The following is a 21,427-nucleotide window of genomic DNA, read 5'->3' as shown; positions in this document are numbered from 1 at the left end:
TGATATCAGTTTCCTCTGTCTTATTAGGAAATATTTAAAATTATAAATCTCTTAGCAGGGAAGAGTTTCAAAAGATAGGTGATACGTAGTTGAAGTGCAAAGTACCGATCCATTGGAAAATGTTCGCTAAGGTTAATCAGACTTTTTTCATTGATTGGGGATGTGACTAGAGATGGTCACTTTGATTTTGAATTGAGGGAGCTGGAAGCAGAAGGTAGAGAAATCATAGCCTGAGTCTGAAAACAACCTTCAGCTATTTGCTCAAAAATTATTTCATCTTTAGGCATACACGTGATTTTTTTTCCAGGGACCTTAATATTTCTAAGAATAAAAGGAACCAAAGAACCCCAATTTGGATGGGAGGGAGTGGTGGGAATGGAAACAATGAAGCCAAATCTTACTAGAAGCCGGCACGTACAAAACAAGCTTGTTTTGACCCTCCCTGCCCCTTTCATTATTTACATTTTTTTAAGAATCCTAGATGAAAGTCAATGTACTTTGGAAAAGCACATTTGGTTCTTTGATTTTTGTTGTAATGAAAAAGTTTTCCAACCATTAATTAGAACAAAGAATCATCTTAAAAACAAAGTTATAAAATAAAACATCACCATATATTCTCTATTAGAATCCATTAGATACAATCACCTTTTTTTTTGTTTTCTGTATTTTGCTTTAGGATTATCTGCCATGTTCTACTTAAAAGGAGAATAATTATGGGACATAAATCTGACTGTGCTACCAGAGAATGAGGAAGTCAGGAAAGTCAGAAAGGATATATATTATGGCCATGAGTGGAAAAGTACTCCATCCCAGCTGGGGGCAGTAATTATTAGCTTTAACTTTCAGGAGTTATGAAATAATGCAAATTAAGCTTTACATGCAATTTGCAGAAGAAAAATAGAGCAATTACAAACAGAAAAGGCAACTGTGATAAAATATAATTATTTTTTATTTTTAATCAAAATCTCAACTAGCCACTTTAAAAGCTGATATCTGGCAAGTTCCATTACCTGTTCATACCACGTTTGCCCATATCTATGAAATAAAAGTTAAAGCAGCAGAGGTTTAAGGTTCCACGTCCATGATTAACTTGTTCTCCTCTAATGTTCTATGAATTCGGTGTCGTGCAGTTACAGAAAAACTCTGGCAACCTCAGCTGCTAACAATATTAAAATAAGACTTTCTTGTTCTGCCAAAATCCTTTATGCCTCATTCTAACCACAAAGTTCTTTGACCTCTTGGTGGTGGTGTTTTTGCTTTTTTTATTTTTATGATAATCTTTTAATACTGAGGCAACTTTGGGTTTCTCTTATCACTGGCTGCTGGGAAATAGGTACATTTCTATTTCCACGTCCAAAGGAACCCCTGCTTTTCCCGTTTTACAATTTACATTATTTGATATGACAGGGAGCTATATAAAATGCATGCTTCTAACTCTTTGTTAAGGCACCTTCTCCATACCTATTTAACTACAGGATACTTAGGTGGGTGAAAAATATTTGAAGAGAAATTCTGTATTGAATTATGATCCATTCCAAGCAAATGAAAAGGCTATAAAATTTTCCTATGAAAATACCAATCTTGTTTTCATTCCTAAGACAGATACAATTCAAGGTTAAACAAACAAAGGAGTCATATTGAATGTCTGGGAGAGGTTTATAAGGCTTCAGCAGTAGTGGAAACTGCTGGTCACATATACTAAGAAGTAAAAATAATCCAATTAAAAGTTGTGAATTACTCTAAATTGTGCGTGAAGCTTTACATTTGTTTCTGGTTTATGAAATAGTTTATATTCAAAGTAAGTATTTTACGTATGGTAGGCAAATACAACACAAAGACAAAATAAATTTCATTTTTATTGAATATCAGAACTAGAAGAAACAGCTGCTATTTCTTTTTTTTTTTCTTTTTGAAATATATCTTTATTGATTTCAGAGAGAAGAAGGGAGAGGGAGAGAGAGAAACATCAGTGATGAGAGAGTCACTGCTCAGCTGATTCCTACATGCCCCCCACCGAGGATCAGGCCCACAGCCCAGGCATGTGCCCCTCCGTCTCCTGGATCACAGGTCAATCCATGCTCCACCACTGAGCCACACCTGACCAGGTGAAACAGCTGCTATTTCTCACCTACTTTTTTAAACACTGACATCCGTTTCTTTCAACATTTCTATTGTGAGGAGCAAATTCTTCTAACTGAAATGAAATATCCCCTTTAAGGTTTGAGAATTTTTAAAGCATGATTTTCAATTATTTCTCCAAAATCCTTTATTATCTCTACAAAAGCAAATAAAATTAGGTTCTATACCTTTACCAGTGACAGGTATTGCACTCTAATTCTGTAGCATACATGAGGATGGACCTAGTCTCTCCTGAAATTCTTTCTGGGCCTTTGGGAAGGTGTAACACTGTCTTTAGTTTGCTGGGGCATCATTTAACTTAGCAGAGCAGTCCATGTGGGAGCAGCAACTGGTGGATTTTGTTGACAGACTGCATCAAATTAATTTAAAAATATTTGGGGCTATATATGGTGAATTTGTATGTGCTAACCAGTATAATTTCAAAATTTTATTATTGAAGTAACTTCATAATTTCAACAAATATCTGCTTACATGGATATACACACATTCTGTGATTGGTGGTATAAAGAGAAACAAAATAATTTTTTTAAATCATTGCTATTGTTTCAAAAGCACTTATCATCTACTTGAGGAGCTTTCCTGCAATCCATTTAATCAAAGTTTAAAAACATAATAAAATAAGAAGTCTTATAAAGAAAACGTGGTTTGGATATTAACCCCTTATCAGATGTATCATTGGTGAATATATTCTCCCATTCAATGGTTTGTCTTTTTATTTTGTTGATGTTTTCCTTTGCTGGGCAAAAACTCTTTAGTTTGATGTAGTCCTATTTTTTCTTTTGTTTCCCTTGCCCTAGGAGATATAATCCAAAATTTATAAAGAACTTATAAAACTCAACACCAAAAAAAACCAATCCAATTAAAAAATGGGCAAAAGACCTGAATAGACATTTTTTCAAAGAAGACATACAGATGACCAATAGATATATGAAAGGATGCTCAATGTCATTAATCATCAGAGAAATGAAAATTAAAATCACAATGAGATATTAACTCACACCTATCAGAATGGCTACTATCAACAAATCAACAAACCAGTGTTGCCCAGCCGGGCGTGGCTCAGCGGTTGAGCACCGACCTAGGATCCAGGCGATCGGGGTTCGATTCCCGGTCGGGGCACATGCCCGGGTTGCGGGCTGCAGCTGATCAATGACTCTCTCATCATTGATGTTTCTATCTCTCTCTCCCTCTCCTTCCCTCTCTCTGAAATCAATAAAGATATGTTGAAAAAAAAAGAAAAAAAAAATGTTTCAAAAAAAACCCACAAGTGTTAGTGAAGATGTGGAGAATAGGGGTCCCTTGTGCACTCTTGGTGGGAATGCCGACTGGTGCAGCCACTGTGGAAAGCAGTATGAAGGTTCCTCAAAAAATTAAAAATGGAACTGCCTTATGACCCAGTGATTCCTCTTCTGGGAATTTATCTGAAGAAACACAAAATCCTAATTTGAAAGAATATATGTACCCCTATGTTCACTGTAGTGTTATTTATAATAGCCAAGATTTGGAAGCAGCCCAAGCGTCTATGATGAGTGAATAAAAGAGCTGTGGTACATTTACACAATGGAATACTACGCAGCCTTAAAAAAAGAAAATGTTACCCTTTGCATCAGCATGGATGGACCTGGACAACATTATGCTAAGTGAAATAAGCCAGGCAGAGAAAGAAAAGTACCATATGATTTCACTCACATGTGGAATTTAAACAAACTGAACTACCAAGCAAGAGAGAGACAGACTCATAGAGAGAGAGCAGGCAGACAGCAGAGGGGGTGAGGGAGGGGGTGAGGGAGGGGGCAGGGATTGAGCAAAAAAGAAAAAAAAAGAGAGAGAACTCATGGACATGGACAATAGTGTGGTGACTGAGGGGTAGGAGGGGGTGGAGGTGAAAGAAGGCAGGGGATAAATGGTGATTGAAAAACATTTAATTTTTAAAAAAAGAAAAGGCGGTTTAAGATAACACAATAAAGTTTTTCTTTAAGTTCTGAATGCCTGTTCTGTATTAGGTCTTAGAGGAACATAAAAAAATAAGTTTTAAAACCTGGCTACAAGTAACTTACAGTCTCATGTTGAAAAAGAAGCACAAAACATATCATCAGACTTTCAAAGTGCTGTGGCAGAGAGTGAGACAGGAGGCCAACCCCAGAGGCTGACAGTGGGCCAGCAGGGACCCAGGGGAGGGACGCCTTCATTAGGCTGAAAGGCAAAGCCCAGGAAGAGGGTTTTCAAGATACAGGCAGCAACATAAAATATTCCAGGAAAGAGTAAAGCCATAGGGATTGTTTTGAGAAACACAAGATGTTCAATATTGCTGGAGCATAAAGCAGAGAAAAGGGGAATACTCTCATGGGAGGCAAGAGAGATGTAGCAAACAGCCCAGGAAGAATAGCAAAAGATGTCTACAGAATAAAAGTAGCAGCTGGATCCAGAAGGACTCATTGTACCACGTACCCGGACCTTTACTACGAGCTAGGGATGGGAGGTCTCTAACAGGAAAGTGACGTGGTCATGGGAGCGGGGATTGATCCCTCTAAGGGTCATACAGCAGAGGGAATGATAGGATGAGGCTACGGGCAGTGAGGTCCATCAGGAGGGTGGTATTAATTAATATTTCAAGCTAAATTCACTAATCTTGCTTCAATAGTTAACACAAGATACAAAGGGTCCCATATTCATTTTTATAATATGTCTAGATATAAAATGTTATTTACAAACATGATAAGTAAAAAATATCAGATTAACATTAAAGCCAAAAACATATTAAGAAGGCATTTCAAGCGTTAAAATGCTCAACCAGCCTTCAATGAAAATACATTCCATTTTAGATATTGTCAACCAATGTCACATTTTTATATTTCTTCTCTTGATTCAAGGGACAACTTTCTTCAGTTTCTTTTTATTGAAGTAATTTTATTTGGCCTGTTTTCCACCAAAAATTTCCACACAGTACCTCAGAAACAACATACCAGAAGGAATAAAAATAAGACCAATAAGAAAGGCATAAGAAAGAAATATCATATATTTATGCAATGTATAAAGTGAATAAATAGAAGATATTGAATTAAGAAATGAAATTACAAGCTTAATTATGAGATATTTCCCAGAGGCAGTAGAAAAGAAAAATTTAATTAAGAAATGCCCATTCTAGATCAATCATGGCTACGTTTTCAGAATAAATATATTGTTGTCAAGAATCTAAATCAAACTAATTAATAAGCTGGTATGCAGAGGTTAAAAAGGTACAAAGGAAAAGCTTGATTCAGAGGCTAAAACCAGCATTAAATGAATGTTAAAATATTGTTTAAATTTAGGTATTAGATTAGCCTTAAAGCCTTTCTGAATTAACAAAATTGATTTTAAAACATTTTGCATTACTTTAAAAATTATATGTGATTTTCAAAAGAGATACTCTACAACCACTGGCCTCATTTTAAGATATTTGCTGTACATTTAGACCTGTTCCAGCTGCTGTTAAAAATACATAAACTGAATACAGTTTATCTCACTTTAGAATGAGCTGATTCCTGAATATTAGCCCTAACACAAACCTGTGCCAGAGTATTAGCTTTTCTTTGTATGTCTTTTGGCCCACAGTTTAAGGTCTATAGCAACTTTAATATTATTTTTGTTTTTAACTTAAATGTGTACTACAGAAAATCCTTTATTTAAATTTATTGGTGTGACAATGGTTAATAAGATTATATGGGCTCCAAGTGTACATTTCTATGATACGTGATCTATATATTGCATTGTGTGCCCACCACTCAGTCAAATCCTTTGGAATTATATTATCAACTACAATGTATAACGTAACCTAAAGTTTTCAAATATCATGCTAATTAATGCTTATCTTCCACAATTAAAAAACCCATAGTACCAGGGAAGCTTTCACTACATCAGCAGATAAGCCTCATGAAGTGAATGCCATGCTTCTGGAGAAGGGACATAGTTACTTTCCAAGCTATGTGCAGGAGCAATAAAACATACGTTTATATATTCCGTGGGTTTTCTAAATCAGAAAATACATACAAAACAATTTTTCTGTCCTCTTAAGCACCATTGCTTTTCATGTTAATCTGGGAAATGCAAAGCAATGATGTTAAATGAACACACTACAACAGTGAACATACCAGAAATGTGTAAAAGTGCGACATGATGAATGGAAAAACACAAACCACGGATGTTAAGTTAATGTCTTTAGTAAAGAATCCCCTTCCGTAAGGAACCGATCTCACAAGTGAGTGGGACAAGCTGAGGAACTCCCCTGAATGCTGAGTCTCTGGCACCCTGGATTAAGAAGACGGTTCCTACTTCCCAACACTCACGTCTCTGTTCCCACAGTAGTCACTATATTTCACTTCACTGCACGCCAGAGGGACATTCGCTTTCTTTTAAAAAGACCCCACGCTGCTTGGACATTCTGACAAGGTCTCCTACATCCTCACATGTTCATCTGAAGTTCCCCCTATTCCATTTCTAGACCACAGACGGCTCTAAACGTACTAATAATATTCATGTGTTAACTCTGGCAGCAAAGCCAAGAGGAATTTACCAATAGGAGGGCTCCAAGTTTGACAGACTGAAGAAACAGAAACTTGCTGATAGGACACACCATGAAAGCCGTTCCCGTCGCCCACGCTGTTATTTCAGTGGATTACAAACACACACAGCATTCTTAAGAACAGTGCACAAACCTACACTCCACCAAGACCAGCCTCACACGGCAGGCAGCCCCCGGCAGCTTTCACACGCTCGGGGCCTGCGGCGGCCGGCAGCTGGAGCCTCCGGGCGAAGGCGAGGCTGGGCTGGCTGGTCACTTACCTCCTCGCTTACGCAGGCTTGCCCGTCTAACTTTTTGTTTCCTCCCTTGTCATAGCTCAGCAGCAAACGGTTATGATTCAGCAGAGGTTTGAACCTGATAGTTAAAAAGATCTTTTTTAATTAAAAAAAAAATCGGCAATTAACGCTGCCCTGCACGGCAGTCTTGTCTTGCCTTGCCCTCCGTGTGCGCGCGTCTCGTTTTCTCCCTTTGCAAGGCAAGCTACGTAGTGGTCTATAAATATTGACCCTGACACTTGCTCGGGGCTTTGCTTGCTCATGGCACAGGTCTGTGTTACTGAACACCGTGGTAATGCTCCGGCAAAGTTCTCAGCTGCTCAGACAAAGCTGTGGATTGGCTCGCTCCCCGGCAACCCTGTGCCTGCCTGGAAATACCATTTTGCTGCCAGCTTTACAGATGCTAGGGGCCTTTCCTGAGGCCCGAGTCAGGCACAGAAGGGCAATTATGAGGTCTGTCTGAAGAAATACAGTTTTCCTCAAGCAGGTGGAAAGAAGGGGGGCTGGGCGCAGTGGAAGACAAGAAAGGAAACACTGCCTTTGTGTATCTCAACATAATCTCAGACCCTTTACAAAAGTCAGACCTAGATATCATTCAATCAAACTTTATGAAACTGAATTGCTGCAACTTCTACACGTTATGAATGAGCAAAAGACATAGAAAAGCATTTTTGCAACTGTTGTTAACATCGCTTCTCGTTGAAAAAGGCTGCGGTGACTGAGTAATTGAACACAAAGAAATATTCAACATAAATAAGTTCTTTTCCAGAATGATAGAAATGCACTGGAAAGTATAATATTAATAAAGAACAAATTATGTATTTGGTGAAAAAAGCTAAAACATAATCTACATTATATGAATCAGCATATTATATTAACTACTACCAGGTTTTCAATCGTGACAATTATAATTATTTTATTTTGTTTTTTTAGATTAAGGATAAACTCTAAGCTATGATGTTTGTAGGTGATATGAACAAGGTCAGCATTACACACGCATATCACATACAATACCCATCAGTAGGAATGATTAGAAAATAAATCAAGGCCATAGTTTTTCTTTTTGCCAAGACTAATCATATGTTTCCTCTATTGAAATTTCTTCCCTTGATTAAATTAACTGTAAAGGAACTTTTAGAAATAATCCGGTCACTAACTCATTTCATAGTTGAGAAAATGGACCCCAGGCTGGTTAACTTGCCCACGGTCACATGGCAAGTTTGCAGCAGAGCCAAAGCTAGAGTCCTTGTCTTAGTGCTCCTTCTATTACAAGAGTGGTTCTCAAGTTCATTTTTAAGTTTAAAATCCTGTCTTCATGTGAGATCTTACTGAAACTTCATCATAAGCCAGAAAAAATAACTAGCATAAAACAAAAATAGCCTTTTACAATTTAATTGACCCCCAGAAAGTTATGCACAAGAATTAACTTTCTAACAACTGAAATCCACCTTGCCCTGTTTCATTCAATAATTAATATTTGCTCAATAAATTAACATATACCCAGGAGAAGTACATAGCCAGGTGTTGAGAAGACAAAGATAATATGTAGGTCCTACTCCCAGAGATTTTACAGTCCAATTTCAGAATGAAAATAAAGCTAACTACAAAAACACTGTGTTCCCATGATGATGGAGACTATAGGATAGTGAGGGACCACGTGAAACACAAGCATCTGAGTCAATATGAAGGGAAGGTATGGCAGGTAATTCTTCAATGGAGACTTTGCATCTTAAAAAATGACTGGAAGGCAGTGAGGTAAAGAAGAGAAAGAATAAGACATTAAAAAGACAAACAGGCAGGGAAAAGCATGACACGGAACTTCAAATAGTTCTTCCTGGATCACAGAATGTGAAGCAGAAGATAGCTTAAAAAATTTTTTTTAAAGAATGTGCTTCCCTTGCTCAACCTCCCCCACATGACCCCGAGAATCATTGGCCTTTTTACTGTCTCTATAGTTTTGCCTTGTTCAAAATGTCATATAGTTGGAATCACACAGGATATAGCCTCTTCAGGCTGATTTCTTTCAGTTAGCAACTAAATGGGTAGTTTTAACCGAGTCAATGTTCAAATTCTCTTCTATATAAACTCTTTATTAATATCAATTTAGCTAACATGATGCCTTATTCAAAAACAATATTTCCCCAACTTTCCAGAAGAAAGGCACACTCTCATCTATCCCAAATATTACTGTGGTACATTGCCCTGGGGTCATAGAAAACGTAACAATTTTAAAATTTCAATTAATGCCTTAAATTTTTGTTGAAGAGAAGTATGATAGGTAAACAGTTAAAGACTTTTAACTATAAAAATATCGCATAAAATTCTATAAGGAAGTGAGATGGAAATACAGGTAAAGAAAATAAAATAGTAATGTAAAATTTTCAGCTTTTAACAGAAGAGTCTATTCATTATTATTTAAATGGATAATGGTTTTATTAAATTGCTGTGCATTTAGATTCCATTGAATATTCTTAAAATAGTTGATATAAGCTTTATTTTAAAATGTCAATATTTCCAATAGGGTAGAAATTAAATTCTTTGCAAGTACATATTTTACCACAGGTGAAAAACTGTAGATGTTAACTTGGTAATGTGTGAGTGGTTACATAGTTTTTCAACAAAAACAGCTGAAGACTGCTAGCCTACTGTATAAAACCCAAGTTTTTAACCTGGTATATAAAACTTTTCATCACCTTTCTCCTTCTATGGAGATTTCAGGGCAGTGAAACTATTCTGTGTGAGAGTGTAAAGGTAGGTATGTGACATTATGCGTTTAGCAAAACCCCAGAACTGTACCACACAAAGAGAGAGCCCAAATGAAAACTAAAGACTATAGTTAAATCTCCCCATTGTCTTTCTGAAGCATGTGTTCCAAAAAGAGGAGTATTCTTCATTGAGCAATGACCATCTACCAAGGGCTTAAGAAATATTTTCTCTAACACTAAATACAACTCTGACAGATGAGTACACCTTTGCCTTTTTTAAGATGGAGAAAATGAGGCTTAATTAAGTGGCTTTTCTGAAATCATATAACTAATAAAGAGTAGATCTGAAATTCAGCCCAAATCTGACTGGACTATAGTATCACATACTGCCTTTATATTAATCATTTAAATAAGATAGAGGTTGCCCAGGCCTGGTGAGGAAGTGGACTCCACAATCAGAAAGGAATGAAAAGAGTCTTCCTGCATCTCTTCAAGGAACTGTGAGAATTTTAACATTGAGTATTAAATAGTAGCAAAAAGAAGAGATTAACAAATTATTTGGTGGAAATCAGTAGACAAAATTAAAATTACTGATATGCCCTATTAAGAAGAACTTAAAGAGTTTTATCTTCAGTTTGAATGAAGAGAAAGGAACACATCAAGAGTCAATGGTGTGAAGACTCAATATTGTGAAAATGTCAGTTCTTCCACACTTTATCTGTAGATTCAATGCAATCCCAATCAAAATCCCAGGAAGTTATTTTGTGGAAATAAAAAGACCTATACTAAAGTTTATATAAAGAGGCCAAAAAAACTCAGAATAGCCAATGTAATATTGAAGAACAAAGTTGGAGGCTGACACTACTGAACCATAAGACTTACCACAGTAATCAAGACATGGGGTGCTGAAGAAAGAATAGACAAATAGATGAATGGAAGCGAACAGAGAGCCCAGAAATAGACTCACATAAATATAGTCAACTAATCTTTGACAAAGGAGCAAAGACAATATAATGGAGTGAAGATAATCTTTTCAACAAATGGTGCTGAACAACTGGACCATCCATGTGCAAAACCATGAATCAAGACAAAGATCTCAGGCCTCTCACAAAAATTAACTCAAAATGGATCGCAAACCTAAATGTAAAATGCAACACTATAAAGCTCCTAGGTAACCTAGGAGAAAACCTAGATGATCTTGGGTATGGCAATGAATTTTCAGATATAACACCAAAGACACAATCCACAAAAGAAATAATAAACAGAATTTCACTAAAATTAAAAACTTCGACTCTGCAGAAGACAATGTTAAGAGAATGAGAAGACAAGCCACAGACTGGGAGAAAATATTTGCAAGAGACACATCTGATAAAGGACCGCTCTCCAAAATTTACAAAGAACTCCAAAAACTCAACAAGAAAACAAACTAACCAATTTAAAAAATGGGCCAAAGACCTTAACAGACACTTCACCAAAGAAAATATAAAGATGGCAAATAAGTAAATGAAAAGATGCTCCACATCACATGCCATCAGGGAAATGCAAGTTAAAATAACAATGGGATACAGCTACACACCTATTGGAATTGCCAAAATCTGGAACACTGACAATACCAAAGGCTGGTGAGGATGCAGAAAAACAAGAACTTTCATTCATTACTAGTGAGAACACAAAATTTTGGTACAGCTACTTTGGAAGATAGTTCAGCAGTTTCTTACAAAATTGAACATATTCTTACCATGTGATCCAGCAATCATGCTCTTTGGTATTTACCCAAAGTAGCTGAAAATTTACATCAACGCAAAAACCTACACAGAGATATTTACAACAGCTTTATTCATAATTGCCAAAACTTGGGAGCAACCAAGATCCCCTTCAGTAGGCGCGTAGACAAACTGTGGTACATCCAAACAATGGAACATTATTCAGCACTAAGAAGAAATGAGCTATCAAGCCATGGAGATATGGAGGAATCTTAAATGCATATTAGTAAGTGAAAGAAGCCAATCTGAAAATCCTACACACTAGATAATTCCAGCTATTGGACATTCTAGAAAAGGCACAACTGCGGAGATGGTAACAGATCAATATTTGTAGTGGGTGGGGATGAAAGGGATAAATAGGCAAAACACAGAGGATTTTTAGGGCAGTAAAAATACTCCGTATGACACTATAATAATGGGCACCTGTCATTATACATGTGTCTGAACCCACAGAATGTATACCAGCAAGAGTGAACCCTAAACTATGAACTTATCAGTTCTAACAAATGTACCACTCTGGCTGAGAACACTGTTAATAAAGATTATATATGTGTGGGGGCAGAGAATCTATGGGAAATGTCTCTATTTTCCTCTCAATTTTACTGTGAACCTTAAACTGCTCTAAAAAGGAAGGTCTTTAAAAAGTCAGAGGTGGCTTCTCCTTCTGGAAGCTGGGTCTTTGCCAAGGCAGAGGTTATACAGAAAGAGGGAACAACTTTGTAACAGGGAGCTAGGAAGAGACAGATTTAGTCTTTAATGTGATGAACCTGAGGTACCTGCTATAGCCAAGTGAGTATGTTCAAAAAGCATTAAAATAGATTGATCCACAATACAGGAGAGAGAAAGATTGTACCAACTCAGTAGCCGCCTCTTGTTTTGGGGCTCAAAACCAATATAAGCCATTCTCAACACAGAAACCAAAGTAGTCACTTCGATTGTTATTGCCTGTCTCTCCCCACAGAATGCAAGTCCAGTGACAGCACAGAATCCATGTGCCTCAACTGAGTCTTGCCCGTAATAAATGCACAACAACTACGGGTTGTATAAATAACTTAGAGATCTGTGAGCCATATGCTAGCGTGGGTGGTTCCTGAGAATGAGGTCTCTCAGCAATAGCATGGATAATGAGAAGTAACCCAAACCCAACATTTGAAAGGTGGGCCAGGAAAGAGAACCCCACAAAGACTGCAAAACTACACAGGTGAGTAGGAGAAAGAGAAAATGAATGAGCACGGAGTACTCAGGAAGGAGTGGTCAACAATGTGAATGCTGTGGAAAGACCAAGGAGGAGAGCGTCTGAAAACAGCCCATTGTATAAAACACTCACAAAGCACTGTCATATTAAATGTGCATTTTAAAGGGGTGAATTTTAGGGTATATGAATTATATTTCAACAAAGCATGTATTAAAAAAGAGAGCATTGGTGGCTGAGCTGTTTCCATTGGAGGTGAGAGGTAAGCAAATGAAGTGAGACATGGAGTTAAATCTCTCTTTCAAAGTTTGGCCATGAAGAACAGAGAAAGATAAAGTTAACCACCTAAAACAACAAACAATAAAACAACAACTCACTACAGTATAGAGGTGAAGTGTTTTAGAATCAAGCTGACTTGAGTTTTCGTTGGCCCCAAGTTACATAAATTATATAACCTTAGTTTCCTCATCAATAGAATGGGTTTAATATTACTTCTTGTGTCTCTGGAGATCAGTACTCCATTTCTTTTTATTTTTGAGTGTTATTTTACTGTATAGATATACCACATTTTACTAATCCATTCATCAGCTGATGGACATTTGGGTTGTTTCCACTTTTGAACTCTTATAAATAATGCTGCTATGTACTTTAATGTACAAGTTTTAATGTGAGCATATGTTTTCATTATGCTTGGATAAATGCCTATGAGTAAAATTGCTAAGTAATATAGTAATTTTATGTTTAACATTTTAAAGAATTGTGAAACTGTTTTCCAAAGTAGCTGCACCATTTTACGTCCCCACCAGCAATTTCTCCACATCCTTCAAACACCTGTAATTATCTGTCTTTTTTATCACAGCAATACTGGTGAATATAAAGTAGAATCTCATTGGGCTTTCATTTGCATTACCCTAATGACTAGTAATGTTAAGCATGTATTCAGGTACTTACAGACCTTTTGGCTATTTATTCTTCACTTTCACTAAATATAATTTCAGAAAATCCTAGGACCCAATAAAACTTAAAACATATTTTCAAGGGCCCAGCTTGTTGTACCAGGCATAGATATAGCCACTCACTTGTTAGCTGGATAAATAAATAAACGAATAAACAAATGAAATATCATAATTTAGAAATACTTGATTTGTTACTATACTCTTTGTTTTTAAACTAACCATTTGAATTCTTATGCAGCTTTAATAGAAAGGAAAAGAAACTTTTAAAAAATATAATTACCAATAAAATGTGCTAATCCTTCACTTAGTATTGTGGTAAATATCTACATTAGTATTTTTAGTTTGGTAATAAGTACTCTATCAGATCAATGTTAGGAAACTAGAATTGTAATCCAGTTACATTCATGTTTTAATTTAATGCTTCCTTGAAGTTACAGGTGAAAAAAGCAAAAAATTGATTAAGTAGTGAATGACTTTTAAATGTTGTTGACAAATTTAATCAGATATGAATACTACAGGTTTATCCAACACTATAAATAATGAGACACTCCTCTGGGACAAATGGGTACAAGGAAAATATTAGCAATCCAAGCCTGTCGTCATATTTCAAAAAGACCCAGGGGCATATGTGACTTTCAATGTAAATGACTGAGGAGAGAGAAAATTGACTCTACAATGTGCTTAGTTAGAAGCAAACTATAGACTGTTTTCTCCTTGTTTTTTCCTCCATGGGCCTACTACTAGTCATATCACACACAGAGTCACTTACCTTTAACTCTAAGGCTCTTTGTTCTCAAGCAATAAATACTTTGGGCTCCCGGGACCCACAGGAAAATCATACACAAGTCTACGAACCTTTACTGCTGCCAGTTTATTGTACTTATCCATGATTAGTTTCAGAAGTATTGACTGTACAGTTAATAAATAGGTCATTTGTTCTTTTCAACTAGAACAATGTTGTATATAAATTGAAAAGAAGAAAATTACTAAATAAGAAAACCAGAGCCAAGAATGTGTGTCCTTTTTAATTTTCATTTGACATCACACCAACTAACACCAAGCTAAAACATTTTATCATTTATAAATAGGAATTGTTCTGAAATTCATAATGCATAGAACACATATAACCAGAATCAATCAAAAAGCTCAATTATGTTTAATAAAATAAGGTAATATAAAGAGTGAAAAGCATTAGGAATATCAAGTTATTTTTATATGATAGTTGTTGCTAAATGGATTTGTATTAAAACTATACTAATGCCTCTTCCTGCTTAATAATAATATCTGAGTTCCTAGCTATGTAGCAGTATTTCCACTTATGCCACACATATATTTATATACTACTAAGGACCATACCAAAAAGTGTGTTTTTAACAGAGTAAACATTTATTGGCAATATAATTTCAAGCATTATCTACTTTTAAAAAAGTGTACAATTCTCAGAATCATCATACAACTTTAATAACCATTTCTTAAAATTAAGGAATTAATCCTAATTTAAAAATTTTTCTACCATCACTCAAAATGGAAATTTGATTAAGTCTATGGCACAATAAGAATCTTTATGACGATAATTTTTAATTCCATTAATCTCTCAATAGTTTTCCTTCATCCTAAAGATGTAGCTGAACTCTTAATACTTGTTACTTGTCCAAGAACAACTCATTTGAGGTTCTTTTCATTCATACAGATACTCATGATAAGTAATGTGACATCAATATAATGGAATATTTGTTTCTAGAAGACATTACACTGTATTTCGTTGGACAGCAGAACTGAAATCTGGAGAAATTAGTAGGTGTTTTCTCCAAGGAAGGAAAGTGGTCCTGATCACCCCACCAGAGGGACTTATGTCAGCTGAAAGGTGAGCAGGAAAGATTGGGGGATTCCCCAAAACAAGCTACCCCATACTTTGCTTTGGATGCAAAGGGAGAAATCCCAGTCAGGAAGGATTCTACAAAAACCAACAACAGGATGGAGGAGGGAAACACTTGTCTACCACATTTAAGCTGCCTTTTTTCACTATTCATTAATCATAAGGCAGTAGCTCATAAAAACACCCGTGAATGATTAAATTTAACAGGCAGTGAAAATGGGAATGTACATTAAGTCTGATCATTCACAAAATAAAATAAAAACATGTTTATTTCCCTACTCTATGATAAATCTGTTTTCATGGGGAGGATTTAAGCTGTAAAGGTGAGGAATAGCCCTGGCCGGTGTTGCTCAGTGGTCAGCCTGGGCCTTCCCTCTCCCCCTTCTAATTTGCTTCATTCTGGTATTTGGCCTGATGTGACCAAGACCAGAGCTGGAAGTGGGCTGAGGATAGGTAGGTGGTAAAAGTAGAAAAGGTAAGAATAAAAAACATCCTTATACTTTTTTCTCATGATCCAATAGAGATGAAATAATGTTAACAAATAGCACTTTGACTTAGTAATCAACTTGTTTATATTATTGTTCTGTTTTATTTTGAAGAGAATTTATATTGAACTTCAACACTGAATCAAAATAGGTGTTAGAAAAAGCATATACAAACTGCTACTCAAACTTGATGCTTAAGTAACACCAGTAGAGAACGTGAAAGAATACTTCAGAAGTATAGGAATCCCAAAACATGTCCTAGGGTCAAAGGATCCCTGTTGATGGGGTAAAACCTCTCACTGCCCAACTCTTAATGGTACGTACAAATCTAAGGCCTCACATTTACATGGCACTTTATATTCTTAAGAAGTGTTCTTTCATAAGTTAGTTATCTCACTTGCTCATCAGGACAAGCCAATGGGAAAGTGTTCCTATTTTACATACCAGGATACTGAAGTTCAAAGCAGGTGAGGGAACAGCCCAGCCTGTCAAAGCTTGAAAGGAGAGACAGAAACGGAATTCAGGTCCTTTCACATTAAATCCTTGACCCTCACTATTATACTTTCAATAATATCAGAGGGGCCATACATCAGTAGAAATTATTTTCCTGTGGAAAAAAATAATGATTTCTAGGGGACAGACTGAAGTCTTACAATTTGAAGCATACATATTTTGTTGATAGTGGCAACGCACACACACGTTACCATTAATTGGGCAACGGCAATACCATTACTTAGTCATCCAAGTTAAAATGTCCATGGTCCACATCTGCTCTCTCCTTTTTCCAATTAGTTACTATATACTCAGAAGTCTATCTTTGAAGTATCTCTTGAGTTTTTCCTCTCTTTTCCCTCCCCTCTGTTCCTACCAAAATTCAGGTTTAGCTCTTATGTAACCTTAAATACTGAAATAATCGCCATCTAGTCGCCTGTCACCACTCTCCTTTCTCCTCCATGTATCTTCCACAGCGCCACTACGCTCAAGATTTTTTTTCAGTACCTCCTCTTGCCAACAACAGAGGGTTCAAACTTCTCAGCACAGAATACAGGCCTCTCTGCTATCTCAACCTGGCCTACCCTTTCGGTTTCATTTCCCTTCTGCCCACAACACAAATCCCACCTTACACTCTCCTGCCACACCCAACCTTCTGTTCACTGAATTGCTGAATATAGCAGCTCCTGCACACGTCTGTGTCTCTTCATAGAATGACCTTCTGTAAACCTTTATTTCTATGGAGTAACATTTCGGCTGGTACAAAACTCGCTCCAAGTACATGGGAATGCAAATTCAAATTTAAAAAGGGGGAATTTCTTTGGATGCTGTGGCTCAAGATTGCTTTCTCTCTTTGCTTGTTTTTTCCTTGTTAAAAACATGAAAAATTGTTCAATTTGCACTGGTAGTGATCCCTCCTAAAAAGGGAAGGGAAAAGTGCATACCAGTTCCCAGATTGCCAGCAGCAAAGCAGGGGTAAACACTGTATATTTCAGGATTCTTTGGGGAAACCTGACCAGCATTTCTGTACTGAGTTCACTCTTCTTTCTCTGTTTTATAACCTCTGTGACAGAAGATGAGGCAACAAATAATTCAACAACATTAACCAAAATATGTTCATTTCAACTGAGAAATTGTCCTTTTGAACGACCTACTAATCCGGGTTTCAGGTAAAACTATGCACAGCAGTACTGTCAAGATTTTGAAACAGGATATAATCTGAAAGAGTGGCCCTAAGTAGTATCAAAGTGCTAAAATGATGACAAGAGGACCCATGGAACTAACAGCAAGCAACTCGACGGGGAGAATTTTTAAATATTTATATGCCCAAAGACTGCTACATTTTCTTTTGGGCAGAGCATCAAAGTTTAAAGTACATTGATGAAAGTTATCATTGGGTTTACCAGCAATCAGTACCAATTAAAGGCTACTTTTAAAATGCATATCAGGTGTTACTGGAAAATGCATCCATCCAAACAGCAGCTATTGCAAAGAACTTTATCAAAAAGGCTAAACAATGTATAAAAAGTCCCAAGTGAGTGATGAAAACCTTGTTCAGATGACAAGCCATATATTAGTGGGAAGCTAGTGCTCAGACTTCTTGGCACCAACAATGTTTTCCTAATTTCCTAAGTGTGCATAACATCACACCCCAGTTGCTTATTTATTGCTCTATTCTATTAAAAACTATTTCAGCTTACTTATATTCCTGACAAATCTAGTTTATAATTTTAATTAACAGTTATAATGCTTCTTGTGGAATATTTCATATTTCTTTATGCTTTCACTGAAGAAAATGCTTGCTGAATACCTGTTATGGGATTGGCACTACAGGCACAGTTCCTCTTCTCAGGGAGGCTGGAGGCTGGCGAAGGGGACAGAAGCCTGGTGAATAGATCATTATAATACAATACGGAGTGGCCATGATACAAACAAGCAAAGCACAGAAACCCTAGCTCTTCCTGAGTTCAGGGAAGGCTTTTTGGAGGAGGAGGTGATCATCTGATTTCTTAAAATAGAAGTTAACCAGAAAGTATATGACGATTTCAGATGTGTGGTACTTTAAGATGACGGTAAGCCCCGAAATGCGGCCATGGAGTGAGAGCCTCAATTGGTGGTAACCAGTCCACATTTCATATCACCGCCCTTACAGTCTCAGTTTACTTCTTGTCTATTGATATTATCACCCTATGATTTATTCTAATTTTTTAAATGGGATCCCAAGTTTTTTGAAGGTTATTTTTTGGGGGGGGGTGGTAGATATAATAAGGTGCATTCCCACAGTCATTTTTTTTATGAATATTTTTATTCACTTACTCGGAAAATATTTATTCAGCAACTGCTATATGACAGGCTTAGTTTTAAGTGCTAGAAATATGATGGCGAACTGAACATGCTGGGCATGCCCTCCAGGACTTTACATTCTAGTGGCGAGTCAAAAGAAAACTAATCAATGAATATGATAACATGGCCACTACAAATGCAAAAAAAAAAAAATGCAATAATAAAAGTAAAACAGAATAATGTAACAATGCTGGGAAAAGAAAGCTTCGACAGGAAATTAAGAAAAGCCTTGCCTGAAGATGAGCCCTTGGAGCTGAAGCTGAATGATGGAAAGGAGACAGCCATGTGAAGATGTGTAGGAAGAGCATCCCAGGAAGAAGAAATTGCTAACGGAAAGGTCCTTGGCTCAGAGATTGAGCATCAACCTAGGATGCAGGAGATCAAGGTTTGATTCCCGGTTAGGGCACATGCCCAGGTTGCGGGCTCAATCTCCAGTAGGGGGTGTGCAGGAGGCAGCCCATCAATGACTCTCTCATCAACGATGTTTCTATCTCTATCTCCCTCTCCCTTCCTCTCTCTGAAATCAATAAAAATATAAAAATATATTCTAAAAAAATAAGAAAGATCCTTGGGTAAGAACCATCCTTAGTACTCAAGTGACCAAAAAAAAACGAGGGGTGGGCTAGAGTTGGCACACAAATAATTAGACAGTGACTGAATGATGTGGGTGTTTTGGGCCAGAGGTTTTTATGTATTTTTTTTAATCCTCACCTGAGGATATTTTTTCCATTGCTTTTCAGAGAGAGTAGGAGGGAGGGAGGGAGGGGAGAGGGGGAGAGGGGGGAGGGGGAGAGAGGAGAGGGGAGAGATGGGAGAAGGGAGAGGGAGAAGGGGGAGAGGGAGGGGAGGGGGGAGAGGGAGGGGAGGGGGGAGAGAGAGAGGGAGGGAGGGAGAGAGAGGAACATCGATGTGAGAGAGACACATCAATTCGTTGCCTCCAGTATGAGGGCCGAGTATCAAACCGAGGTATGTGCGCTTGGGTGGAATCAAAGCCGGGACCCTTCAGTCCAGGGGTGGATGTTCTCACCACGGAGCCAAACAGGCTAGGACATGGGCCTGAGGTTTTTAAACTCTGCTGCACATCAGAATCACCTCTGACGCTTTTAAAAACCCAGATGCCCAGGCCGTACCTTAGACCAATTAAGTCAGAATCACCAGAGCATGAGCCTAAGACCAGGAGTCTTTAAAGCCCTCCGCATAATTCTGACTTGCAGCCCCGGTTGAGAAGCACTAATTCAAGCCACGGTAAGGAATTTAAATTTTAGTCTAATTACATAAGCAGCCACTGGAAGATTAAAAGTTCATCTCAAATTTCTGTCAGACAACCAAACTGTCTAATTTCTTTCTGGATATTTGGTAAAAGGAGCCATACACTTTAGGAATATGCTAGTTTCTATAGCACATTCACCTTAAGAGCAGCAAGAACAAAAGGGATTACTGAAATACTTCCCTCTAAAAATTGAAATCATTTGGGTAAAAATTAGCTGTTTGGAAATGCCCAATGCAATTATATCCCTTTTTGGTATAATTCCCTTGCCTTTATGGAGTCTTCCTGTAAATTCTAGAATACATCTGCTTATCATTTGTGAATAACATTTTGCCTCTTGAGAGAAAAAAGGGTACACAAAACATGTGAGGTGCTATCTGAATTTTGCTTGCACTGTTCCTTTTATTTGTCACATTGACCACAGGATTCTCTTGCATGGGTCACATGAGTGCTTGATCCCATGTGCTGTAAATGGCACATCATTTTGTGGCACATAATTCTGAGAAGCTCAACACACTAAAAACTTCACTGGGCAATAAACTTTGAGGAGAAACGGGGTTGATTTACCAGGACTGCTAGAACCTGAGAATCATCGTTGATTAAAAGACTTATATACATTTTCAGGTACGAGCAGAATTTCTATTGTTCAAATAAACACACTAGAATACTTTTTCTTGGAGTGTATTTAGCAGAGTGAAGTCTGCTAATGGTAGTAAAAGGTTACATTTTCCAACTCTTAGTGTCAATTTAAGTTCTTACTTTTTAACAACTAATAATCATTCATAAACTAAGGAACCTAAGTTAAATAGTAAGAAAAGCAAAAGCAATCAAGTCCTGGTCACATTCCAGGAAAGCAAACCAATCAGCTGCAAATTAATTTAACTATGGTTTGGTGCTACAGTCCTAAGAGTTCTGCTGATATAGCACCTCTTCCAGCGTCTAATACCATATAAAATTTACTAACTACCTGAAGGAATTTCATTTAACAATTCAACCACTCCATAGAACATAAACATATATTCCTTTATTTACATACCCTAAACCGTATTTTTATCAAAATTGCATGTATCAATATCACACTACCCCCAATTTTTCTTTAAAGGTATTTCAAAGAAGTCGACACATTTTCTGCACCGTCCATTTGTCATGGAATTCACAACACGTGAGTAGAAAATGAATGACAACTTCTACTCAAATCCTTCTTATAGCCAAGATAATCTACCTTCAAACAGCCTTTGAATTCTTTCTGTACCTTTAGAAAACCCACAGCATTCCCAACTTGTATTATATCTGGCCTCCCTTTTCTAATAGACAATACCGGAATTGAAATCAGGAGCTATGTTTTATGCATTTTTCCATATTCACAGTACCTTTTT

General features: G+C 37.0%; 1 protein-coding gene across 12 annotated transcripts in view; it reads right to left on the bottom strand.

Moving 5' to 3' along the window:
- BMPR1B (bone morphogenetic protein receptor type 1B) overlaps nt 1-21,427 on the bottom strand; it is a 325,971-nt gene that overhangs the window by 120,890 nt on the left and 183,654 nt on the right. For 4 of the 12 annotated variants that reach the window (XM_081144322.1, XM_081144323.1, XM_081144321.1 and 1 more), the window contains one exon: nt 6,958-7,051. The exons of 6 other annotated variants lie outside the window; for them this stretch is intronic. The gene's annotated coding sequence lies outside the window, so the exon portion shown is untranslated. Of the gene's footprint in view, nt 1-6,957; nt 7,255-21,427 lie in introns of those variants that run through there. 2 more of the 12 variants (XM_081144312.1, XM_081144324.1) reach the window with 2 other exon arrangements.

This window comes from Miniopterus schreibersii (genome assembly GCF_964146895.1).
Source record: "Miniopterus schreibersii genome assembly, chromosome: 1".
NCBI classification, from domain to species: domain Eukaryota; kingdom Metazoa; phylum Chordata; class Mammalia; order Chiroptera; family Miniopteridae; genus Miniopterus; species Miniopterus schreibersii.
Note: the sequence above shows the minus strand (reverse complement) of the source record. Positions and strands in the feature narration are given on the sequence as shown.